Source organism: Mobula hypostoma, chromosome 1 (assembly GCF_963921235.1).
Source record: "Mobula hypostoma chromosome 1, sMobHyp1.1, whole genome shotgun sequence".
NCBI classification, from domain to species: Eukaryota; Metazoa; Chordata; class Chondrichthyes; order Myliobatiformes; family Myliobatidae; genus Mobula; species Mobula hypostoma.
In genome coordinates this window covers 195,937,653-195,962,980 of record NC_086097.1, presented here as the reverse complement: position 1 = coordinate 195,962,980, position 25,328 = coordinate 195,937,653, and the positions used below count along the sequence as shown (strand labels likewise).

Genomic DNA, 25,328 nt, shown 5'->3' with positions numbered 1-25,328 from the left:
CTTCTCAGCCCGGTTTTGCATCCTATCAATGTCCCGTTGCAACCTCTGACAGCCCTCCACACTATCCACAACCACCACCCCCCCCAACCTTTGTGTCATCAGCAAATTTACTAACCCATCCCTCCACTTCCTCATTCAGGTCATTTATAAAAATCACCAAGAGTAGGGGTCCCAGAACAGATCCCTGAGGCACACCACTGGTCACTGGCTTCCATGAAGAATATGATCCATCTACAACCACTCTTTGCCTTCTGTGGGCAAGCCAGTTCTGGATCTACAAAGCAATGTCCCGTTAGATCCCATGCCTCCTTACTTTCTCAATAAGCCTTGCATGGGGTACCTTATCAAATGCCTTGCTAAAATCCATATATACTACATCTACTGCTCTACCTTCATCAATGTGCTCAGTCACATCCTCAAAAAATTCAATCAGGCTCGTAAGGCACGACCTGCCTTTGACAAAGCCATGCTGACTATTCCTAATCATATTATGCCTCTCCAAATGTTCATAAATCCTGCTTCTCAGGATCTTCTCCATCAACTTATCAACCACTGAAGTAAGACTCACTGGCCTATAATTTCATGGGCTACCCTTACTCTCTTTCTTGAATAAGTGAACAACATCCGCATCTCTCCATTCCTCCGAAACCTCTCCTGTCCTCATTAATGATGCAAAGATCATTGCCAGAAGCTCAGCAATCTCCTCCCTCGCTTCCTACAGTAGCTTGGGGTACATCCAGTCCCGGTGACTTATCCATCTTGATGCTTTCCAAAAGCTCTAGCACATCCTCTTTCTTAATATCTACATTCCCAAGCTTTTTAGTCCACTGCAAGTCATCCCTACAATCGCCAAGATCATTTTCCGTGATGAATACTGAAGCAAAGTATTCATTAAGTACCTCCGCTATTTCCTCTAGTTCCATACACACTTTTCCATTGTCACATTTGATTGGTCCTATTCTCTCATGTCTTATCCTCTTGCTCTTCACATACTTGTAGACTTGGGGGTTTCCTTAATCCTGTCCGCCAAGGCCTTCTCGTGGCCCCTTCTGGCTCTCCTAATTTCATTCTTTAAGCTCCTTCCTGCTAGCCTTATAATCTTTTAGATTCATATCATTACCTAGTTTTTTAGCCTTTCGTAAGCTCTCCTTTTCTTCTTGACTAGATTTACAACAGCCTTTGTGCACCACAGATCTTGTACCCTACCATCCTTTCCATGTCTCATTGGAACGTATCTACTCAGAACCCCATGTAAGTATCCCCTGAACATTTGCCACATTTCTTCGGTACGTTTCCCTGAGAACATCTGTTTCCAAATTATGCTTCCAAGTTCCTGCCTGATAGCCTTACTCCAATTAAACGTTTCCCTAACTTGTCCGTTCCTATCCCTACCTAATGCTATGGTAAAGGAGACAGAATTGTGATCACTATCTCCAAAATGCTCTCCCACTGAGAGACCTGACACCTGACCAGGTTCATTTCCCAATATCAGATCAAGTACAGTCTCTTTCCTCTTGTAGGCTTATCTACATATTGTGTTAAGAAACCTTCCTGAACACACCTAACAAACTCTACCCCATCTAAACCCCTCACTGTAGGGAGATGCTAATCAATATTTGGAAAATTAAGATCCAACAACCCTGTTATTACTACTTCTTTTCAGAATTTGTCTCCCTATCTGCTCTTCGATGTCCCTGTTACTATTGGGTGGTCTATAAAAAACACCCAGTGGAGTTATTGACCACTTTTTATTCCCCACTTCCACCCACAGAGAATCCGTGGACAACTCCTCCATGACTTCCTCCTTTTCTGCAGCCATGATACTATCTCCACAACAGTTCAACAGTTCTGTGCCCCCATCTCTTTTGCCTCCCTCCCTATCCTTTCTGAAACATTTAAAGCCTGGCACTTGAAGTAGCCATTCCTGTCCCTGCACCATCCAAGTCTCTGTAATGGGCACAACATCATAGCTCCAAGTGCTGATCCATGTTCTAAGCTCATCTGCTTTATTCATGACACTCCTCCCATTATTTTGATCAGTCAAACTGAACATAGAAGGCATTAAGCTCATCCGGAAGCGAAGCCTTGCTGTCTCCCATATTGCTTGATTTAACTTTAAAGAGGTGATAGTATTCAAGCCACAACACAATTGTCGAGCGTCCTTTGTTGATTCAATTTTGGTCTCGAATTTCCACTTTGGCCGTGAGATGGTTTTCCAGAGATCATTCCTGGTCCTCTTGTAACTTTCTTGATCACCAGACTTTAATGCCTCTGATTTGGTTCTCAGCAGATTTCAGATCTCATGGTTCATCCAGGGCTTCTGAGTGGGGTCAACTCTGAACGATTCAGTGGGGACATACTTGTTAAAGCTGTATTAATGAAGTCCATTACAACCATGGTGTATTCATTCAGATCGCTGAATGATCCTTGAACATGGCCCAGTCCAATGATTGGAAGCAATCCCATAGCCACTCCTCTGCATCTCATGACCACCTCCTTGTCCTAATCCCTAGAGCTTTGCTCTTTATCCTGTGCCTGTATGCAGGTAGGAGGACAACCAAGTGATCCAATTTACCAAAATGCAGTCTGGGCAAGGAACAATTTGAGACATTTCTGATTTTAGTATAACAACGGTCATATGTTGGGACCTCTGGTGCTACAGGTTAAATGCTGATAGTAATTGGACAGGGCTTTCTTCAGACAAGCTTGGCTGTAGTGTCTGACTATGAATTGAAATGCGTCGGGATGGGCTGCTTCTTGTTTGGAGACTGCATCATGCAGTATCAGAGCATTTGATTGTAGTTGGCTACTGGTGGTATGTAAACTACGGTCAGGATAATGGAGAACTCCCTAGGTAAATAGAATGGACAGCATTTGACCATTAGGAGTTTGAGGTCGGGGGAACATGAGTTTGACAAAATTGCCACATTGGAGTACCAAACAAGGGTTTATCATAAAACACACACCTCCTCCTTTTGCCTTTCCCAACTCAGCAGTTCAGTGCATTCGGTAAATCAAGAAGCCTTTGGGTCTGATTGCTGTATCTGGCATACCCGGAGAAAGCTACATTTCAATCAAGCATATAATAGACAACAACAGACTCTCAGTTCTCTTCGACACAGCAGCCTTGCCCCAAGGTCCTTAATCTTGTTGTCCAGCTACTGCACATTTGCCATCAAGATGCTGGGTAGAGGAGGCCTCATCTTGCCTGTTTCTTTATGCTTCTTCTGAAGAGCTTGGACAGTCCACCTTGAAACTCCTGTCTGCTGCAAAATTTTCGCTTGGGAGACCTTGCTGATGCAGGATGACCACCTATGTCTTGTTGCTATACTCACTCTTGCCATGGTGTAAGAATTGATGATTTGAAGTTTAACCTATCACATTTGCCACACTCTCACTCTTTAGTTTGTTTGTCCTTTGTCTTCGCCCAGTTTGATTTCTTCCACACCTGTTTTTGTTTCAGCTAATCAGTTTAGTTCATCCACCTCATTATGTCATTGATCATTAGCACCTGTTTATTTTGTTTAATCAGGCACTGAGCTATATACCTACAAAGTAATCAAGTATTTATTTGAACAGTGGTCTATCACTTAATGTGTTATGTTAACGAAATATACAATTCTCTGTAACATTGAATTTTTTGGAAAATGAACATTTGGAAATCTAAAATTTGCTCTTTTCTACGATATATTAATGCACAAGACATTAAAAAATAAACATCTAAAACCCTTTCACCTTATTTTATTATTCCCCACAGTGGCAGAGTTATGGAACATCTGTGAGCCTGTGGGTTTCGTTTCTGGGCTCCAGTTTCCTCTCACATTCCAAGGCATGCCACTGCTGGTAAGATGATTGAGTTAACTGTCAAAGAGGAAGTAATTAATTTAGGAAAGGTGAACATTGAAATGAGTCAATAAGGCAATCATATTTGTTAAATTTGCTTGAAACCTTCAAGGATGTGACAGCGAAAATTGATCAAAGAGAATTTGCAGATCTCGTGTGTTTAGATTTCCAAAAAGATTTGACAAGGTGCCACATAAGAGGATTGTGCATCCTCTCTGATCCCAGCTGTATATGAAAGAAAAACCCATTGGTTATGGGATTGTTTAGTTGCAAAATAGATGCTGCTAATTGCATCAAATTCAACAGTTTTGACTCCTCAGTTTTAGATATATTTATTCTTCTTTTCCAAATGCTCTTCAGATAACAAGGGTTGTTTCCCTGGCTCATTGGTATATTGAATATGATACACCAGGAGGCCACAGATTATGATGGAATACCAAAGTTGCTGTGGACATACCGATGTATGTTGTCTTCTGCCTAGTTTCTATTCTGCAACCTTGCTATTTTGATGTTTCTCTTCAACATTCAGAAGTAAGAATTTTTCAGCTGTGGGTGAGTCAATGATGCTTATACTTGACATGGTGCCACAAGATTAATGAGGGCTGGTGGCCATGTTGAGGACTGCCAGGTTTACATCCTCTAAATTAAATATCAAGTTGGCACATCTTGACAGTGGATGGTTAGTTCGATTTCTTTTTACCAAATACCAACAATAAAGGAATAAACATAAGGATATCTAAGAATTTTCAACAAAATGAACATGGAGTTTGGAATGTACAACCTAAAAGTGCGGCAAATACACATTACACATGCTGTAGAGAATTAGGCTATGATCCAATAGCAAGAAAATGGGATTAGATCAGTTAATATTATTTGAATAACATTGGCAGAATGAAAACTCTGGACAGGATACAAAATTCTGGTTAGACCACACCTGAATTATTGCGTTCACTTCTGGTTGCCTCATTAGAGGAAAGATGTGGAAGCTTTAGAGAGGGTGCAGAGGAGTTTTACCAAGATGCTGCCTGGATAGAGAACATGTCTTATGAGGCAAGGTTGAGCGAGCTCCGGCTTTCTTTTTTTGGAGCAAAGGAAGATGAAGAAACTGATGGAGATGTTTTAGATGATAAGATGTACTATAGAGTGGATGGCCAGTGCTTGTTTTCCAGGGTGGTAAGACATACTTTTAAAGTGATTGGAATAATATATGGAGAGATGTCATAGGTATTTTTTAAAAATACACTGAGTGGTAAATGCATGGAATTGCCAGAGATTGTGGTTGAGGTGGATACGTTCAAGACATTTAAGATACTCAGGCACACGGGTGGAAGAAAAAAGGGCTATGTGGGAGGGAAAGGTTAGATTGATCTTAGAGTAGGTCAAAAGGTCGGCACAACCTTGTCGACCAAAGACCCTGTACTGTTCTGTACACCAAAACACCTGATTAAGATCCCTTTAAAATTCATTGTAACCTGCTTCACTATCAACAAGATCCCCTAATTTAGCATAATCAAACTGGGTAACCATGTCATCTACATTTATATCCAAATCATTTAAACAAATGATGAATACAGGCCCCAGCACTGACCCCCAGGGCACTCCAATATTGAAAGGCCTCCAGTCAAAGAATCGATCTTCAACCATCACTCTCTGCTTCCTATCATTAAACCAATTCTGAACCCACTTTACTAGCTTCTCCTGAATCAAATGAAACCTAATCTTTGAAATCAGCCTGCCATGTAGGACTTTGTCAAAGGCCTTGCATGTAGACATAAACTGCCCTACCCTCATCTATCCCCTTAATTGCCTCTTCGAAAACACTTGGAGTTCAGATAGGATCGCCCGCACACAAAATCATGCTGACTATTCCTAACCAGGCCTTGACAATCCAAGTGATGATGGTAGCTCTTGTCCCTCAGAATACCCTCCAAAACCTTTCCCTACAAATGAAGTCAGGCTCACCTGTCTTTGCTACCCTTCTTGAATAATGAAACATCAGTCTCTCTCCAGTCTTCTGGAACATCACCAGAGGTTAACAGTAAAGCAAGCATCCCACAAGGTCCGTGGGTATACTTGGTCAGGATCTGGGGATTTTACTTCAAGCTGCAAATATTTCCTTTCTCATAATATGCATATATTCCAAGACCTCACTCCTTGTTGCCCTTTTTCTTCATCATCCATGATATTCCCTTAGAGATGAGAAATTGACAATAAAAATCTCAGTCATCTTCCACATAAGCAGCTCTGATGGTCTTTAAGAGCATCTTGTCTCTGCCTAATCATCCTTTTATTGTTAATATAACTGAAGAGCTTCTTGGCATTATCTCTAACCCTGCCTGACAAAACCATCTCATGCCCTCTTTTTGCCCTACTGATTTCCCTCTTAAAATTGGCTCTTAAACTTCTTATATTCATATAAAAAGCTTTGAATATGGAAAAGGTTTGTAGTCAATCAACTTCATTCTTTGCTGCAGGAAGTTAGATGGTAAAAAAAAATTATGGCTCTATTTGACGTCATTAATTGACGTGTTTCTTTGCCATAATAAGCATCATGCTAGGAGTTAAATTCTTTGGACGCTATCATTTCCAATTCCACTTTCAGTTATGAAGAAAGCTTATAATAATTATACTTCAATGAATGTCCTCTTTTCAAGGTCATCAGATGTATAATCTAAATTAACTTTTGTTACACATTCTCTAATGAATTGGGGAGGATCAGATGAGCATTTGAATAACTTTTCCCAGAATGTATTGACAGCTATTAAGTATCAAGTTCCACCCAACAGTAATTTAGCTCACTGGTGTGTACTTCTGCAAATGTGCACAAGTTTATGTTTTTTCCTATTATGACATTATAATTTTTTTCCAAAGAAAAGCTTGAAAAAGCTAATTACCTACAACAGCAGATATCAAGCTAAGGACTTTTTGATCAGGGAAAATAAGAGAGTTTGCCAAAACCATTGTCGAGTTCAGAAAAGAAAGATGCTGACCCAGAAATAATTAATGTTTAACATTTTACTTTAATCCATCCTTTGAATACTGGAAAAATACAGTAACAATTTCCAATGAACATCTTGTACTGTCTCACTACACATTACTGTGGCTACATAGTAAACACAATTCAACTCCATACAAAGTTACTTGCAAGGTCAGCCGACTCTTTCAAGAAGTTTATATACTGTACTTACAGAACTTAATAACATTTAAATGATTGAAATATTTACAGAATTTTACAAAGCTCACGAAGTGCAGATTCCTACTATTCATCCACCTAATTCTAATAATTAAAGTTCAAGCATATATACTAGTTTTCCTTTTGAAAATGAAGACATTTCACCAAAACCTGTTAAACTGTACATAGATCATTTCAGCTTGGAAACTGCTTATAGGCCTGATTAATGCTTCCATCATTGCTTTGCATTGTTCATGGTGGGAAACAACAAAGCAAATGATCTATTGGAAGGATTTGAAACTTTTTGAATTTATCAGAAAAATACAACTGTTTTCACCACATAGTTGTATTTAAATCAAAAAGCAAAACATTGGCAAAGTGCAAATTTTCGAATGTATGAATTGTAGCTATCCTACAAATCAGCAATTTGCTTTGAACTTAACTATAGTGACTTCCTATGGCTCGAAGTATTATAAATACAAAATCAAACGTCTATTGTCAAATGTTGAAATCACTGGATTGAAAAATCAAAAGTTATGGGCATTTATAAGCTTGTACCTTTATATTGTGGCACTAAAGAGTAATTAAAACAACAGTGTGAAGGATGGCCTCGATGCGAAGAAACTTTGAGACGGGACGTGAGCCGATGTTCAAATCCATTTCACTGATTAAAGTGCCAAGGAAGATTGAGGCGTTAGGGTGAATGCAGAAGGCGAGCCAGAGTTTCAGCGCCAGCAGCCTACCTTTTGATTGCTGCCGGAGACAGAGTCTATGAGCAACCTATCACTGTGTGGCTCGCTGTGGCAGGTGGGTACGCCTCTCTGCCTCGTGTGATGCCTCTCTTTTGATGTTGATGATATTGCAGGATAGTATCGTGGTTCTGTGTTTATGGATTGGACTATTGTGTTTATGGACTGTGGACTTTTTCAGACTTACGGATTTGATATATTTTTTTAAATTGCCCATTCCTTTTCCATTCTGTTGTGCGAGGGGAGGATGTTTGGGGGATGATGTTCTGTTAGTATTTTGTGGGGTGGGGTTGTTTTTTCTGGGGGTCGATGCTCCTGTTCTGTTTTGTGCACGGGGAGAGAGGGGGTTGATGATCGGGATGCTGTTCTTAATTGTACGGGGGAGGGGCAGGGGTGGTATTTCTTTCCAAATGACTTTAATGTTCTTTCTTTGTTTGGTGGCTACCTGGAGAATACAAATTCCAGAGTTGTAAAGGGACACATGGCATGATAATACATGAATCTCTGAACTTGCCATTTCAGTTGTTTACAAGCAGGACAATAATATCCAGAAGTAACGGAGCACTAGTGTGGGAATTCAGGTATATGCTGAAATATATCATAACTTCGATATAAATAGGCCAAATTTGATGATGAAGAAATTGGGATCATCCTTTCAATTCAGAAAAACACATCTTTTACAACCTTAGCTTTCCAAAACATTTTACAACCACTTAGGTGGGTATGATGGTGTAGCACTTAGCACTGTTGCCTGTCAGCTCCAAGGATTTGAATCCAATCCTGTCCTTGGACATTCTGTGTGAAGCCTGTAAATTCTCTGGGTGCTCCTGTTCCCTTCCATATACCTGAGACATGACAATAGGTTAATTGACTACAGTTAAGAGACTGCACAGTATATATCAATGGTTAAAAAAAAAAGAAAATCAAAGCAAGTTGCTGGGCGTGAGAGAATAAGTTGCAATAGCAATTAGGAAGAACAGTAGTAATACCACTTGATATTGGTGACATATATGAACTTTGACAATAAATTTATTTTGTACTTGTTTTAAATACAGAGGATTCTGGTTAACTGGCACACATCCGGACTAATACATCTTAGCCCAATTAAGCAGCGGCTTCAATTAGCTGTCAGGTAGAGGTTTAATTATGGCGGTGTGGTTGAAGCCAACCAAGAGCAAGAAACAACTCAATATTTGGATAATTTATGTGCCGGGCCACATTGAAAAAGTCAGGGTGTTGGGACCGGAGGCGAGGCAAGGACTGGTTCTGTTTGCTGCTCCGCGATGTTTACTCAGCTCTGTGCTGTACTGAGGCTATGGCCCACTCTGGCTGCAGTAATGTCTGGCTTTGCACCTACGGTCTCACAATGTTTACTTGCTCTATGCTGAACTAAGGCTGTGGCTTGCCCTAGTTGCAGTGATGCCTGGCTTCTTGTCTTTTGTAAAACTTTAGTTCTGAAACTATTTGCTTACTTTTATTGTTTGCACAATGTGTTTTGTTTCTGCCCTCTGCACGGTGTTTAAAGATCTTCATTTTTTAAAAAAGGGTTCTATTGGATTTCTTTGTTTTGTAGATGCCTGAAAGAAGATGAACCTCAAGGCTGTATAATGTATACATACTTTGATAATAAATGTACTTTGAACTTTGAATAAAGGTAAAGATTTACTGTGAGCTCCTCATTGTACATCTAACCAGAAGTGTTATAAACCACAGGGTTCTTAAAAATTTCTAATCACTGATATATTAACCTCCCAAACAATGTCTCTCTACAATTTTACATTTTCAAATCTGCTAATTAATAGTGGATAATGAAAGAGATTCAAATTCTACTATTTTCAAACAAGAATCTGATTTCACTGGATACATATAGAGAAAACACTGCCACTTGATACAATAATTGTAATTTGCTGTAATAATGATAGAACTAGAAAAAAGTTGTCAATCTGAGAATTTTGAAAAAATGATTTGCTTCAACTACACTTAATACAAGCACCTAATAAGATTGCTTACGTTAGTGAAATTCAGAGCGGATTAAAAAATTCAATCAAATTACTGAAATAGGGCACCAATAAATCCCAAACTACAGCAACAATTTTGCACAACACCCAATTATAGTATCAGAGATGAGCAAAATAGATGTTTCTGCTCTTTGATACAGGATAATTAAAGATGTTGGGTCAGGTAGGACGACAGCATAATCACAGTGCTAGTGATCACCAATCAGGGTTCAATTCCTGCTGCAGTCTACAAGGTGTTTGTACATTCTCTCTGAGATCATGTGGGCTTTCAAACACATTCCGAAGACGTACAGGTTAAGGTTAGTAAGTTGTGGGCATGCGATGATGGCGCAGGAAGCACTGCGAGACTTGTGGGCTGCCCTCAGCACAATCCTTGGACTGTGTTGATCGCTGATGCAAAACACTTTAAATGCACGTGTAATGAATAAAGCTAATCTTAATTTTATCTTAAATTCAGCATTTACCAGTTTATAGGCAATTCAATGGCAACAATTCCAAGAACAGTTAATACAAATAAATATACAGCTTTTAACTTGCGAGAATATATTTGACATAAAACAGATTCAAAACTAGCAATTACTGGCCAGAATTATGGTTAAGTATAATAGTAAAACATTACTTCATGGATTGATGTAACCCAACACTTTACTCCAATTACTCTCAAGGCCATTAATCTGCAATTTAAAAAAATCTTGAAGAATCTCAAAGTGACCCCTTCCTGAGATAATTTCACCTCGATTAATACACAAAACACGTTACATTTTGAAAGAAATTACAAACATTTGTGGATTATAAAGTGCTCATGCAGCTTCATTAAAATTGAATTATCATACTGCCATTATTCCCCATCTGAGGTAAAAAAAAATTAGCACTTCCTCAACTGCATAGTTTTGAATTCCCTGAGCATGGCCACTTTCTTCCCTGCACAAATCGTTTCCACTTAAGTTTCTTGAATTCTGAGATGGTCAATGAGATCCAAGTTTTGACCAGCAGTCACTAACAAAGTTAGTATGCAGGATGGGGCTGACTGTCAATACCACCAAGACAGAAGTGGAGTACCAATGGACAGCCAATGGAGTACCAGTGTCCCACCCACTATATCTGCCTTCACTGTTGGTGATGAAAAGCTGTCAGTAGCGCCATCTTTCAAATATCTGGGGAGCATTCTCTCTGAGGATAGTGGTATTGACAACGACACCCAGAGCCGCATTAAACAGGCATCAGCTGCTTTTGGGAGACTTCGGCGTAGTGTCTTTCAGAACAGGAGCCTTCGTCCCTCCACAAAGGTTGCTGTATACCAAGAGGTCTGTGTCACCACCCTCCTTTATATCTGTGAAGCTTGGGTAACCTACAGCCGTCACATCAAATTCTTGGAGCGCTTCCACTTAAGCTGCCTCCAGCGCATTCTGGGAATTACCTGGTGTGAGCGGATGCCTCACACGAAATACTTGTAAAGATCAACTGCAGAAGTATTGAGGCCATGATCACCCAGCTGCAGTGGCTGGGGCACGTGATAAGGATGCCCCCATGTCGGCTAACCCGCTGAGTGTTATACGGCCAGCTACATCATGGTCGACGCTCAGCTGGAGGGCCGAAGAAGCGCTATAAGGATCAGATGAAGAATGCTTTAAGGAAGTGCAAGATCAGACCTGAGGACCTGGAGGATGTTGCTGCTGACTGTACCACTTGGCGACAGCTGTGTAGGGATGGGGTTCGTATTCTGGAGATGGAAAGAACAACCAGAAGACAGCAGAAGAGAGCCAGGAGAAATGCAGCCATGGTTGCCACCACTACCACATATACATGTCCCATCTGCAATTGAGCTTGTGGGTCCAGGAAAGGACTGTATAGTCAACAAAGATCTCGCTGTTAAAGGAGTGGACGTCGTCATCGGATTTCGGCGGACAACTGAAGAGCCGAAAAGAGTAGTATGCTACTTCCACCATTGTTTATGCTTTGGACTCAGGTCCTCAATATCATCGTAAAACCTCCTCCTTCCTTTTTAAGAGTTATAGACAGGCATTTCCTTAAGTCAAGGGGGATGATTTTTTTTTCCAATGAGGCTTGAGAAGAACCTTAAATCTTTCTCTCCATTCATCCAGTAACAACTTCTCATGACAAAGTTTGGAACAGTGTCTTTTTTTTAGAAAAGAAGTTTGGCATTTGGCATGTGAATGATGTGGCCTAACCACCAGAGCACAATGCGTGTAATTTAGGCCTCCAGAGCTGGGGATGCTGGCCTGGGAATAGGATACAGGCATCAATGGATTTTGTGGAGATAGTCTTGGTGGTATCAACAAGGCTTTGAGATGCTGATGCAAGGAGTACATATTGCCAATGCATGGAAGGGGATAGAAATCACTGCTGCCTGTTTGACCACAAGCTTTGTGCTGGATCTGACAACTTGATTTTCTAACATTCTTTTCTTCAGATTACTAAAGAGTCTGCTGGCGTACCAGAAGGTGATGTGAACTTCGATATCCATGTTATTCATGATTGACGATTCCTCAGTTTTGATCCATGTATTGTTTCACAATAGTAAAATATCATTCAGCTGATATCAACAATTTTGACGCTTCATTGTAAAATGGAATATTGTTGACATTACATCTTTAAGAGGAAAGAGTAAGAATCATGCTAGTTGGACAAAAATGGTGTTGAATAAATTCCATTTTAATAGAAGTAAATAAAGGACAAATCAGCAGGGGTGAACTAGAGAAAGGTTGTAGATAATCAATTTGAATAAACTGTGAGATAGTAACAAGGCCAAAGATGAAAGTAGAGCATTTAAAATAGTATATGTACATTTTATCAAAATCTCATTTGGTTGATGCCTTCAGAAATTATAACACCATGAGTTACTAGGAGAAGCAACAAGTTGGATTAAAAAAGGCTCGATGGAAGAAGACAATAATAGTTGATGTATTGTCAACCAGAGAGCTCTATGTAATAGGGTCTGAAAGGTCTCAGTATAATATCCATTACCTTTGCCTGGTGTACAGAAATGATTCAGGATAACTGTATGGGATACAATTAATAAATTTGCCAATTATAGCAAAATTATCAGTGGCTGATAAAGAAAGAAATACTGGGGTACATCAGAATACCAAAAGACTGTCCTGGTGATAACATCAGCACGAAATGGAATTCAATCTGGAGAGGTGTGAGGCAATACATCTGGGAGGGCAAAAATGACAAATAAAGGGCAGAATGAGAAGAAATCTAGAGAAACAAAATCTAGAGGTGTACTCTTGCAGAGGTCTTTGAAAGTAACATATCAGATGCATAATATAGTTACGAAAGTAAATGAGACACTTGTCTTTAATCACTGAAGTAAAGAATGCAAGAGTAAGGTAGTCAAGCTGGAAATGCATAAACACAGGATATTCTGCAGATGTAAATCCAGTGCAACATACACAAAATACTGGAGGAATTCAGTAGGTCAAGCAGTACCAATGAAGAAGAATAGACAATCGTTTCTGGCCAAGACCATCCATCTCAGCCTGAAATGTCTGTTTATTCCTCTCCATAGATGCTGCGTGACCTGATGAGTTCCTCCAGGATTTTGTGGGTGTTGCTCTAGAAATACATAAAACACGAGTTAGTCCAAAGCCAAAGTATTATGTACTATTCTGATCATGACACTACAAGAATGTGAAAACAAAAAGGAAACAGGGAAGATAATAAAGGGCACTGTGAGGACTATGAATTAAGAGTTATGTGGAAGAGCTGGTTAGGTAGAGTAACTTCCTTGACATAAAAGGACAATTTATTAAACTGATGACTAACATGGGACGCCTAGTCAGATAAAATGAAATGAACCTACTTTCCTTAGCAGAGCACGGATTTAAGGTAGGATTAGAGAGGAGGTGAAGAAAATGTCCTTCGTTCAACAAGTATCTGGGGCCTGGAACCCACCATTTTATATAACAGAATGCAGAAGCCCTCACCTTAACAAAACGTAATCTCTTCTTTCTGACAAACATCTCCCAATCTGTGTTTTTAAATAGTATCAATGTTCAGACAAGCAGGCAACACTTTGCTATGTATGTATATGCCAACATTACTCCAGCGTGTTTGAACAAGTATGTACATAGGCACACATATCAAATTCCACACAAACTAAAATGCTTACCTTATTAGCAGAGATGCCCAGTAATTTCTAGAAAGCTACATGTAGAAATTTCAAACACTAACATTCAATAGTAACATTCCATGGGGTTACAAATGATTCATACCAGCTTATATAAATTTGCATTTATCCTTTGATTGAAATATTTAAAGCATATTACAATACACCTTGGTCATAATGGTCAACTTAAGTAAATGAGCTATATCAATAATCTGGTTTGATTGGTACACAAACTTCCCCCAAATGTTCATTCCTTTCATCAACTGCACCCAGTGGCTACTATTTCCATCAGGAACAGAACAGATTCCAGCAACTTGTCAAAGGATTATAAATGCCTAATTATTTTTCTCATGGAGGGGTTCTGGGTACATTGCAAGCATTTACCATCACCTACATGATCCTAGCCAATACTCATTTTATCCTGATTTGGAAAAAAATATCTAATGGATCAAAGACCACTTGCTTCCACTTCAGTTCTTTTGCCACAGGAGGAGAAGGCAAGGGTGGATGGTTGTTTCTTTGAGAGCTGGTGCATTCTATCCACATTAATACTTGTTCTTATTGCATGGACTTGGGGTTCCAAATGTTATCTTCCTCTATTCAGAGTGGTCATAGGCCAAGGATTCCCAAGAGCTAGTGGAATTGTTACATTTTCTTCTATGAGGTTCTGAGGGCATCCTTAAAATTTTTTCCACTTGGTAATTCCTTTGGTAACAAAGCTCAAAATAGAAAGGCTGTTTCAGTCGATTCTCAGGTGTGACCTCTCAAATTGTGCAAACTGAGTTCAATTGGGCTTCAATGTTGGGATTGTTGGTGTGAGAAGGACGTTAACATTAACTCATTTATCTGCAAGTGAATGTGAAGGATTTTGCATGGATAGCACCAATGTGATCCTCCAATCTTTTCAAGTATGTGTAATAGGTTTGGCATAGGAGGGAGAGATTTGAGACTTTGATCGTCAAATACCCATTTTCTGAGAAAACCAAAGGTTGCGCTGAATTTCATCACTGATTCTGCCTTCCTTCTGATATGGCCCTTAAGAAATGAAGAATTATGGAATGTGCATTAAAAAAGTAATTCCAAAGGAAGCAAAGATACGGAGAAACAAAACAGCATCAAACCTTGTTGAAAAATTTCCTAATAAATATACTCTTTTGGACTTTTATTCCCTCAAAAGCTACGCAGCACAATTTAAAGAAAAAATACACCCTTGTTCTAAAATATACAGTGCACACAAAAAATTATTTTAAATTATCAGCTTCAATACCATTCTTTATTAAAAGGTGACAATAATCCACTTCAATGCAAAACAGCTATTTGCTTACATATTAAATTCATATAAATATCATTTTACACAGGGTCATGTAAGCAATACACATTGGTATCCATTTCAGGATTAGGGGTTTGTTGCTTACTTACAGCCAGCAATGGCTGTCATTTTTAAGTAGTTTGAGTGCCTCACATTTGGAACTACATCTGAATGATCCTCTTTCATCCTACTGTATAACCATAAAATAACAGAATGAAGAAATTTAACACTATCAATGAAACCAGAGCTAGAAATTCAAGCCTTCCACAAATACATATGAATTTTAGCCAAGAAAACAGATATGAATGAAAAGTCTGCTTTATTTCACACATACTGTGCCAAGCAAACATTTTCTTACGAACTGGGCACGTGTCCTGAAGAAGCACTGGTAAAAGAAAGCTCTTTGTCAGATTCTCTAATATATCACTGCATAGAAAATTGCTATTTTGATAAAACTGTCCAATTCCTTAAAAAAAGAATGTACTGTATTTTATTGCAAAAAAAAAGTTTTTGTGGTTTCTGAGGTGGCTGATGAAGCCAATGAGGAGAGCACACTGTTTCACAAGACGGACAGGTGATGGGTGAATAGTCCAGGAGTGGGGTGTGTTCCTTTTGCCACCTAGGCAGGGCTCTGTCGGCTCCCAGTATGTGGGTTCAAGGTTCTTAGTACCACCATAAAAGTTTCATTTCCACTTTAAGTTATGGGCTAAGAATTCGCAAGAATCAGTGGGAACATTGCAATTTTTCCCACGTAGGCTTTGAGCACACTTCCTTTAAAATTTTTGTTTACTTGGCAATCTCTTGGAAGAGTAAAACCCAAAAGAGAGCATTGTCCTGTATGTGAACAACATGCAACAGAGCCAAATGAGGGTAATCAGGGGCTAAAGAGCTGGGGGATGTTGGCTTGGATAAAACCCTGATATCAGTTGATGCATCCTGCAAAGAAAGTTTTGGTAGTACCATCTAAATGCCTTGAAGTATCTTTTGTAAGTAGTCTAGATCTAAAACATATATAAAAGCAAGGAATATTTCTTCACAGTAAACCAAGAGTTTTGCGCTAGATGAGGTCTACATCTTGTAATACCCTTTTACTCAAATAACCACAAGCTGTGTTAGGTTTATTGAAAGTTACTTTTATTTTCATCACCAATGGCATTACTTAAGTTATGGGAAGTAGTCAGTGTTTCCACCAGCTTCACAGTAAACATTTATCGTTAGAAGCCAGTTATGAGATGGGCCAGGTCACTAGAGCACCCTTGTGCTTCAGATATTGACCGCAATGCTCACCTACTATATACCTCTGTAAGTTTACATGATTTGAAACTTGGCCTATAAATGCATGCAAAGGAGAATCTCATCAGGATACAGTAGGCTGACTATTGAGCTTTGGCTGCCCTTGCTTCTTGTGCGTGGTTGCTGTAGGTTGAACAGTTTAGCATCAGTTCTGAGATTTAACTGCAATCCACAGGAAACTTTTTGGAAAACAAATACAACTTTGCAACAAGAGACCGAGAAAAATGTTCGTGCAATAATGCAGCCCTGTTCAACACTGCATTCCACTGAGATTGGTTCAGTAGATCTACCTGTTAAGATTATGGTTTGCATGCATCATGATGCAAATGTAAAATGGTGATGTTATGGGGAACACTGAATTTGAAAAGTATTCCACAGTCTCTCCTGATAACAGGCCAAGGGTTTAGGTGAGGTCAATAAAACTTCAGATAACATTTGGTGCTGTTACCTGCACTTGTCTTCGTCAGCTGGTAAAGATCAAGTCTATAGCATCTTCAGGTGGATAGAATTCACAGTGGAATCAGTTCCTCAGCAATTGAGAGACAACTGGCAATGACTTTCCCTGTGGGAGACTCCAGGAAGACTCCTTCGTGGTTGCCATAATTGGATTTGAAGATGCCATGACCACACCATCTGAGATTCCCTGACATAGCTTCCTCTTCTCAAATGTGGACAGTGAGATTGTGAATTTGTGACTCTTCATCATGCAGTTTTAAAACTTCAACTGAGGTGCTGTCATCTTTCAAGGCCTTGTTTTTTTTTGGTTGAGAGATGGCCTTTGTGTTATTATCTGGAGGCAAAGCCCGAATTGAACACATACATTTAATCAGAATCATGTTTAGTATTGCTGGTGTATGTCATGAAATTTGTTGTTTTGTGGCTGCAGTACCTTGCAATACATAATAAAAGTATATACAAATTGCAATAAGTATATATATAAAAAATTAAATGAGTAGTGCAAAAAGGGGAAAATAATGAGGTAGTGTCCATGGATTCATTGCCCACCCATTCAGAAATTTGATTGCGGAGGATGGATGCCGCCTTTTTGAGGTATCACCATTTGAAGGTGGGGATGCTGGGGATAGCAGGAGCGGGCCACTCAACTCCTCCAGGTTTCTTCCCCCATTCATTATAGCTGACCTAATTGTCATCTCATCTCTACAATGCCACCTACACCTGGCAGCAGTTCATCCTCTTACCAAGACCCAATCTATCTGCTTTAAAAATATTCAAAGATTCTGCTCTCTGGCTCATGACTCAGAAAAAAATACTCCATCTGACATAAATGGTAACTGCTAGCTCTGCATTCTCCCATAAAAGGAAATATATTTTCTACATCCTACTCTGCCTTGAGCTTCCATGTTCTTGCATACTTTATTCACAACAACTCACACTCACCAAAACTATAGCAGTTACCTATTCAACCTTTCTCTCCAAGAAAATCTGTCCATACCTGTTATTGGACAAGGAAACCCTGTTTTGAACTGCTTTCGCTTCCTTAAAGAGATCATTAACAATACAACACTTCAGATAAGGTCACACCAATGCCCTGACACTATGTATAGCCTCCTTATCATATTCAATCCCCTAGCAATAAATGATAACATTCTATTTGCTTCACTGATTAACCATTGAACCTGCAAAGAAGCCATTTGCCAATAATCCATTAGGAAAACCACAATAGAAAAGTGAACTGCACAATCAAACAAAAAGAAATGCTGGAAACACTCAGCAGATTTGGTAGCAACTGAGAGAGAAAAAGTAAAATATCATTTGGTTGACTTGTCATTGTAACCATTTTAAATACTTTTTAGTTCAGATAATTTGTAGCATTTTGATTTGACTGAAATATAAAAGTTTTACGTTGTGCTGCGTGAATTATTTACGGCTTTCAGAACTGGCACTTTCAGTGCCCACAATAAATGTGAGAAATTTAGAGTATGCACATGTGCAGTTACACTCAGAAGTCCAAAAGTTTCTACACAGGGACTATGCTTGACTCACAAGATATACTGCTCCAGGATGTGTGGACAGGCATGACTCTGATCGTGAGCAGCACACACAAAATGTTGGAGGAACTCAGCAAGTCAGATAATATCTATGAAGGGGAATAAACAGTCAACATTTTGTGCAGAGACCCTTCAGCAGGACTCTGAATGTGATGCACTTTTGTTCAAGTTCTGTCTAAATGGTTGAACTTTTCAGGATACTTGCAAAGGTAAGTGAATTTAAAAATAAAACGCTGTTATAAATTATTACTACCATTGTAAAACCTTGCAATACCTAAATAAATTACGATTTCGCATTCCATAAGTTGTCACATGGGTTTATCATAGCATCTTAAATGCTGGACTAACAATAATGTTAACTGCCTCATTAACCCACATAATTCCTGAGGTAGGGGATCAGACATGACCCTTCTTACCTGAATTACTGACATTCAGCAAATGACTCTAGGTAATAGGTAGAGAAGTCCATATTCCTGCTGTCAGGATACTTGCTGGACCTGAGAGAGGGGAGGATGGATGTAAGTTGTGTTGCTAGTTCAGTGATAATGTGGCATTAAGGGGGGAGAGAAGCAGCGCTACTTTCAATGCATTTCAGAACTAAGAGTGTTTGTCATGAAACAATTAAGATGTTACTGGCCTTTTGGAAATCAGATAAAAAAAATTCAAACACAAAAATGATTGATAAATATTTCATATTCTGTTAGTCTCAATGAGATCATCCAAATGAAATGTTAATTTTTTCTTTCTAAAGTTGCTACCAATTCTGCTAAGTATTATGGAATTACTATACAGTGGCTATACATCAGCATTAAATATTAAAATTATACCATGAAAGATAATTTAAAAATATTAAGGCTTTGTGTAATTCAAACAAGCATTACATGGTGAATATTAACCTGTTAAAACATGTAGGTTTCCAATGTATACTTATTAGTTATCAAATAAAAATACTCAGAAAAAGGATGCAAAGAAAACTTTCACTGCACGCCAGCAATAATTTTAAAACTTCAGGCAAGGCTGTACAAACCTGCAGTACTTTAACAATGTTTCTACAGAATGTATGCAGAAATTTGGGTAGACAACAATTAATGCACATAATCCACACAATTAGGATGGAATTCCACCACAACAAATCTGATATTGCCTAAACTGGTATGTTGCACAAGATTCAAATAGGATGATGCATCAAAGTTAGGTTAACCATTCTAAGTACAGTCTCAAAATTGTTTTTAAAGAGTTGAACGTTGCTCTTAGAGCACATCAAAAGGATAAAACACAAAATATCAGAACATTTAATATGTAACACCACTGATTTTGCATCAACATGTAATTTTGGAAGTGTTCACGTGGTGGAATGAAATCCAAAAGACTCAACAACTGGAGGGGACAACCGAAGTCTACTCAGGACTGTGGAGAGGGAGGCATAGAACCGTGGGGAGGAATAAGTTCAAAAACAGTGGGCTGGTAGGGAAGGAAGGAAAATAGGATTGGAATTGTGAGAGTTGGAAGGAAAGGCTATGGTGGCGTTATGGGAATCGGGATGGAAAGTTTGGATGGAAGAGTGTCGGAATGAGAGAGAGGAGGAAGGGTCAGGTGGTGCTGGAGGGTAGAAAGCCTCGGACGATGCTTGGCCGGGCGGGGGGCGCGGTGGGTTTCGGGGAGATAAGGCTGGGTGGGGGGGGGAGGAAACAATTTAAGTGGTGCTTTGAGGGGGCGGAGGAGAGGAGGTGGTGGGGAGAAGTTCACAGGACCCTTCCGAGCTCCGTCCACCCGCCACCCTCATCGCTTCCCGGAACTGACCAGGCCCAGGGCCCACGCTCCGTTTCCTCTCACCTTCTCTCAGCTCGGGCGTTCGACGTCTGCTCACAGCCGCATCGCTTCAAGGGTGGCGGGCAGTCGCCCGAGGGCCAAGTGGGGTCTCACCGGGGATCGGCGCCCGGCCAGGACGGGAGCGGACTCAGTGCGCGGCACTGCCGGGCATTGTTTTCCTCCTCGCCAGCCCCACGCAGTCAGGTAGAGTCGTCACCTAGCCGAGGCCCAGAACTTGAATTACACACCGAGCTCCGGGCCTCGAAACTACATCATTCTCGGACTGGCACCGCCCGGACTGTAAACGCCGCTTCTCCGCTCGGAGGAAGCCAAGATGGCGTCACCTGCAAGGGCAAGGACAAGAAAACCGCCCTCTGCCGGCCTGGCACCGCAGTGACAGCGCTCCACATCGACCCCTGCCGGCCAGGCACCGCAGTGACAGCGCTCCGCCCTCCCTCTGCCGACGTGAGACAAAATGTTCGGTCAAAGTTTAAAGTAAAATTTATTATCATAGTACATACATGACACCACATAACACCCTGAGGTTCTTTTTTTCTCTGCGGGCATAGCAAATCCATAGAACAGTAACTGTAAACAGGATCAATGAACAACAAACCATAAATACAAATATCAATAAATAATGAGAACACGTGATAACAAGATACAAGTCCTTACAGTGAGACCATTGGTTGTGGGAACACCAGAAATAGAATGTATACTTATCCCCTTATGTTCAAGAGCCTGATGGTTGATGGTAGTCCATGGCCTCCTCTACTGTTGCAATGAGGCTACACTCAGGTTGAAGGAGCAACACCTTATATTTCTCCTGGGTAGCCTCCAACCCAATGGCATGATTATCACTTTCTTGAACTTCCAGTAATGTCCACCCCTTCACCATTTCTCATTTCTATTTTCCTTTCTTGCCTTATCTCCTCCCTCTGGTGCTCCTTCCCCTTCCCTTTCTTACATGACCTTCTGTCCTCACCTATTAAATTTCCCCTTCTCCAGCCTTTTAACTCTTTCACCAATCAAATTCCCAGCTCTTTACTTCAGCTCCTCCTCTGCTATCATCTACCACCTTATTTTTCTTCCTCCCCTCCTCCACCTTCTTACTCTGACTTCTCATCTTTTTTCTCCTGTCCCAATGAAGGGTCTCAGCCCAAAATATGACTGTTCACTCTCTTCCATAGATACTGCCCGGCCTGCTGAGTTCCTCCAGCATTTTGTGTGCGTCGAGGGGAAGTAACTGTTCTTGAACTTGGTTGTGTGAATCCTGAGGCACTTGAACCTTGTATCCTGAACGCTAAAAAGAGGGCGTTTAGAGATGGAAATAGGGAGGAGCTGAGGGCAATACAGAGTGACCTGAAAGCCAGGATCAGGGAGGCGAAAGACAAGTACTGGAGGAAGCTTGAGTGGAAACTCCAGCAGAACAACATGAGAGAGGTCTGGAGTGGGATGAGGACCATCACTGGGTTCCGGCAAACTAGCAACAGAGGAGCTGAAGGCAGTGTGGACAGGGCCAATGAACTTAACCTGTTCTTTAACAGATTTGACGTTGTGGCCCCTGCCCATCCCCCACATGAGCCATCTGTTGTCGGCCCCCAACCAACACATATTCCACTCTCCCCTCCTACCCCTCCTCACAGTCCCCCACCCTGCTCTCATGGCTATACCCCTTCCCCACACAAAACCACCATGGTAGGCTTCACAGCTGAACAGATGAGACGACAGCTGAAACGTCTCATCCCAAGCAAGGCTGCAGGACCGGATTGTGTCAGTACCAGGGTGCTCAAAGCCTGTGCCCCTCAGCTATGTGGAATACTTCGCCATGTCTTCAACCTGAGCCTGAGGCTCCAGAGGGTTCCTGTGCTGTGGAAGACGTCCTGCCTTGTCCCTGTGCCGAAGACGCCGCGCCCCAGCGGACTCAATGACTACAGACCAGTGGCTTGACCTCCCACATCATGAAGACCCTGGAGAGACTTGTTTTGGAGTTGCTCTGATCTATGGTCAGGCCACACTTAGATCCCCTCCAGTTCGCCTACCAGTCCTGACTAGGAGTTGAGGATGCCATCGTCTACCTGCTGAACCATGTCTACGCCCACCTGGACAAGCCAGCGAGCACTGTGAGGGTCATGTTTTTTGACTTCTCCAGTGCGTTCAACACCATCCGCTCTGCTCTGCTGGGGGAGAAGCTGACAGCGATGCAGGTGGATGTTTTCCTGGTGTCATGGATTCTTGATTACCTGACTGGCAGACCACAGTACATGTTTTTGCAACACTGTGTGTCCGACAGAGTGATCAGCAGCACTGGGGCTCCACAGGGGACTGTCTTGTCTCCCTTTCTCTTCACCATTTACACCTCGGACTTCAACTACTGCACAGAGTCTTGTCATCTTCAGAAGTTTTCTGATGACTCTGCCATAGTTGGATGCATCAGCAAGGGAGATGAGGCTGAGTACAGGGCTACAGTAGGAAACTTTGTCACATGGTGTGAGCAGAATTATCTGCAGCTTAATGTGAAAAAGACTAAGGAGCTGGTGGTAGACCTGAGGAGAGCTAAGGTACCGGTGACCCCTGTTTCCATCCAGGGGGTCAATGTGGACATGATGGAGGATTACAAATACCTGGGGATATGAACTGACAATAAACTGGACTGGTTAAAGAACACTGAGGCTGTCTACAAGAAGGGTCAGAGCCATCTCTATTGCCTGAGGAGACTGAGGTCCTTTAACATCTGCCAGATGATGCTGAGGATGTTCTACGAGTCTGTGGTGGCCAATGCGATCATGTTTGCTGTTGTGTGCTGGGGCAGCAGGCTGAGGGTAGCAGACACCAACAGAATCAACAAACTCATTCGTAAGGCCAGTGATGTTGTGGGGATGGAACTGGATTCTCTGACGGTGGTGTCTGAAAAGAGGATGCTGTCTAAGTTGCATGCCATCTTGGACAATGTCTCCCATCCACTACATAATGTACTGGTTGGGCACAGGAGTACATTCTGCCAGAGACTCATTCCACCGAGATACAACACAGAGCGTCATACGAAGTCATTCCTGCCTGTGGCCATCAAACTTTACAACTCCTCCCTTGGAGGGTCAGACACCCTGAGCCAATAGGCTGGTCCTGCACTTATTTCCTGGCATAATTTACATATTACTATTTAACTATTTATGGTTTTATTACTATTTAATTATTTATGGTGCAACTGTAATGAAAACCAATTTCCCTTGGGATCAATAAAGTATGACTATGAATATGACCTCTACCTGATGGTAGCAGCGAGAAAAGAGCATGGTACTGAGGATCTTTGATGATGGATGCTGCTTTTCTATGGCATCGTTTCATGTAGATGTGTTCGATGGTTGGGAGGGCTTTACTCATGATGTACTGGGCTGAATCCACTGCCTTTTGTAGGATTTTCTGCTCAAAGGCATTGGTGTTCCCATGCCAGGCTGTAATGCAGCCAGTCAGCACACTTTCCACTACCCATCTGTCGAAGTTTGCCAAGGTTTTTGATGACATGCTGAATCTCTGCAGATTCCTGAAGAAGTAGAGATGCTGTTGTGCTTTCTTTTGCTGGACAGGTCTTCTGAGATAGTGACACCCAGGAATTATTACATCACTCAGCTAAGTTTTCATCCTCTTCCTGTACGCTGATTCATCACCCCCTTTGATACAGCCCACAACAGTGGTGTCGTCAGCAAACTTGTATATGCTGTTGGAGCTGTACTTAGCCATAGAGTCACAGGTGTAAAGTGAGTAGAGCAGGGGACTAAGCACCTGTGGTGCTCCTGTGATGGTGGAGATTGTGGAGAAGATGTTTTTGCCAGTTAAAACTGACTGGGGTCTGCAAGTGAGGAAATCCAGGATCCAATGGCACAAGGAAAACACTAAAGTGTAGGTTTTGGTGTTTACTGATCAGTTTTGAGAGGACGATGGTTTTGAATGCTGAGCTGTAGTTGATAAAGAGCATCCTGATGCTTGCATCTTTGCTGTCCGGATGGTCCAGGGTTGAGTGAAGAGCCAATGAGATGGCGTCCACTGTAGTCTCGTGCTGTCACTGGGACCCACACTGCTCTCTGTAATCTGAGGATGCACTTACACGGTGCCAAGCCTCCTTGCACTCCAAAGTGCACCTGGACACAGTGGTTAGTATTGATATGCAGATGCAGCAAATGTTGAAGAGGGCAAATGCTTTGTTAGACTTTATTGCAGAATACAGGGGAAAAGTTCAAAAGGTAAGTCTATATGCAATTGCACAGGACTTTGTGAAGACCGCACCTGGAGCTTTTGTCTCCTTACCTAAGAAAGGATGTACTTGCTGTTACAGTGAGTTTTTGGGTAGATGATTGATTTACACCTAAATGACCCTGGCCACCAGTCTTCTATTTGACAAAGTACTGTGCATTGACTTCACAACAATGCATTTCCTAAAAGCTGTGAATATGGCAATACTAGCCAGACGCTGCGGATGGAAGTGTGAAGCTTACAGGTACTTCGATCATTGTTGACTTCAGGAGGACACGGAGTGACCACTCTCCGTTGAACATCGACGACTCCTCCGTAGAGATCGTTAAGAGCACCAAATTTCTTGGTATTCGCCTAGTGGAGAATCTCACCTGGTCCCTCAACACCAGCTCCATAGCAAAGAAAGCCCATCAGCATCTCTACTTCCTGTGAAGGCTGAGAAAAGTCTATCTCCCACCCCCTCATCCTTAGCACATTCTACAGAGGTTGTATTGAGAGCATCCTGAGCAGCTGCATCACTGCCTGGTTCAGAAATTGTACCATCTCGGATCGCAAGGCCCTGCATCGGATAGTGAGGTCAGCTGAGAAAATCATTGGGGTCTCTCTTCCCGCCATCACAGATATTTACACCACACACTGCATCCGCAAAGTAACCAGCATTATGAAGGACCCCACACACCCCTCATATAAACTCTTCTCCCTCCTGCCATCTGGAAAAAGGCACTGAAGCATTCGGGCTCCTATGA

General features: G+C 41.3%; 1 protein-coding gene across 2 annotated transcripts in view; it reads right to left on the bottom strand.

Moving 5' to 3' along the window:
* yes1 (YES proto-oncogene 1, Src family tyrosine kinase) overlaps positions 1-20,710 on the bottom strand; it is a 70,667-nt gene extending 49,957 nt beyond the window's left edge. The window contains exons 1-2 of one of the 2 annotated variants that reach the window (XM_063062568.1): positions 20,359-20,710; positions 18,942-19,022 (exon numbers count right to left, since the gene is read on the bottom strand). The gene's annotated coding sequence lies outside the window, so the exon portion shown is untranslated. The remainder of the gene's footprint in view (positions 1-18,941; positions 19,023-20,358) is intronic. The other variant, XM_063062559.1, reaches the window with a different exon arrangement.
* Positions 20,711-25,328: the final 4,618 nt, after the last annotated feature.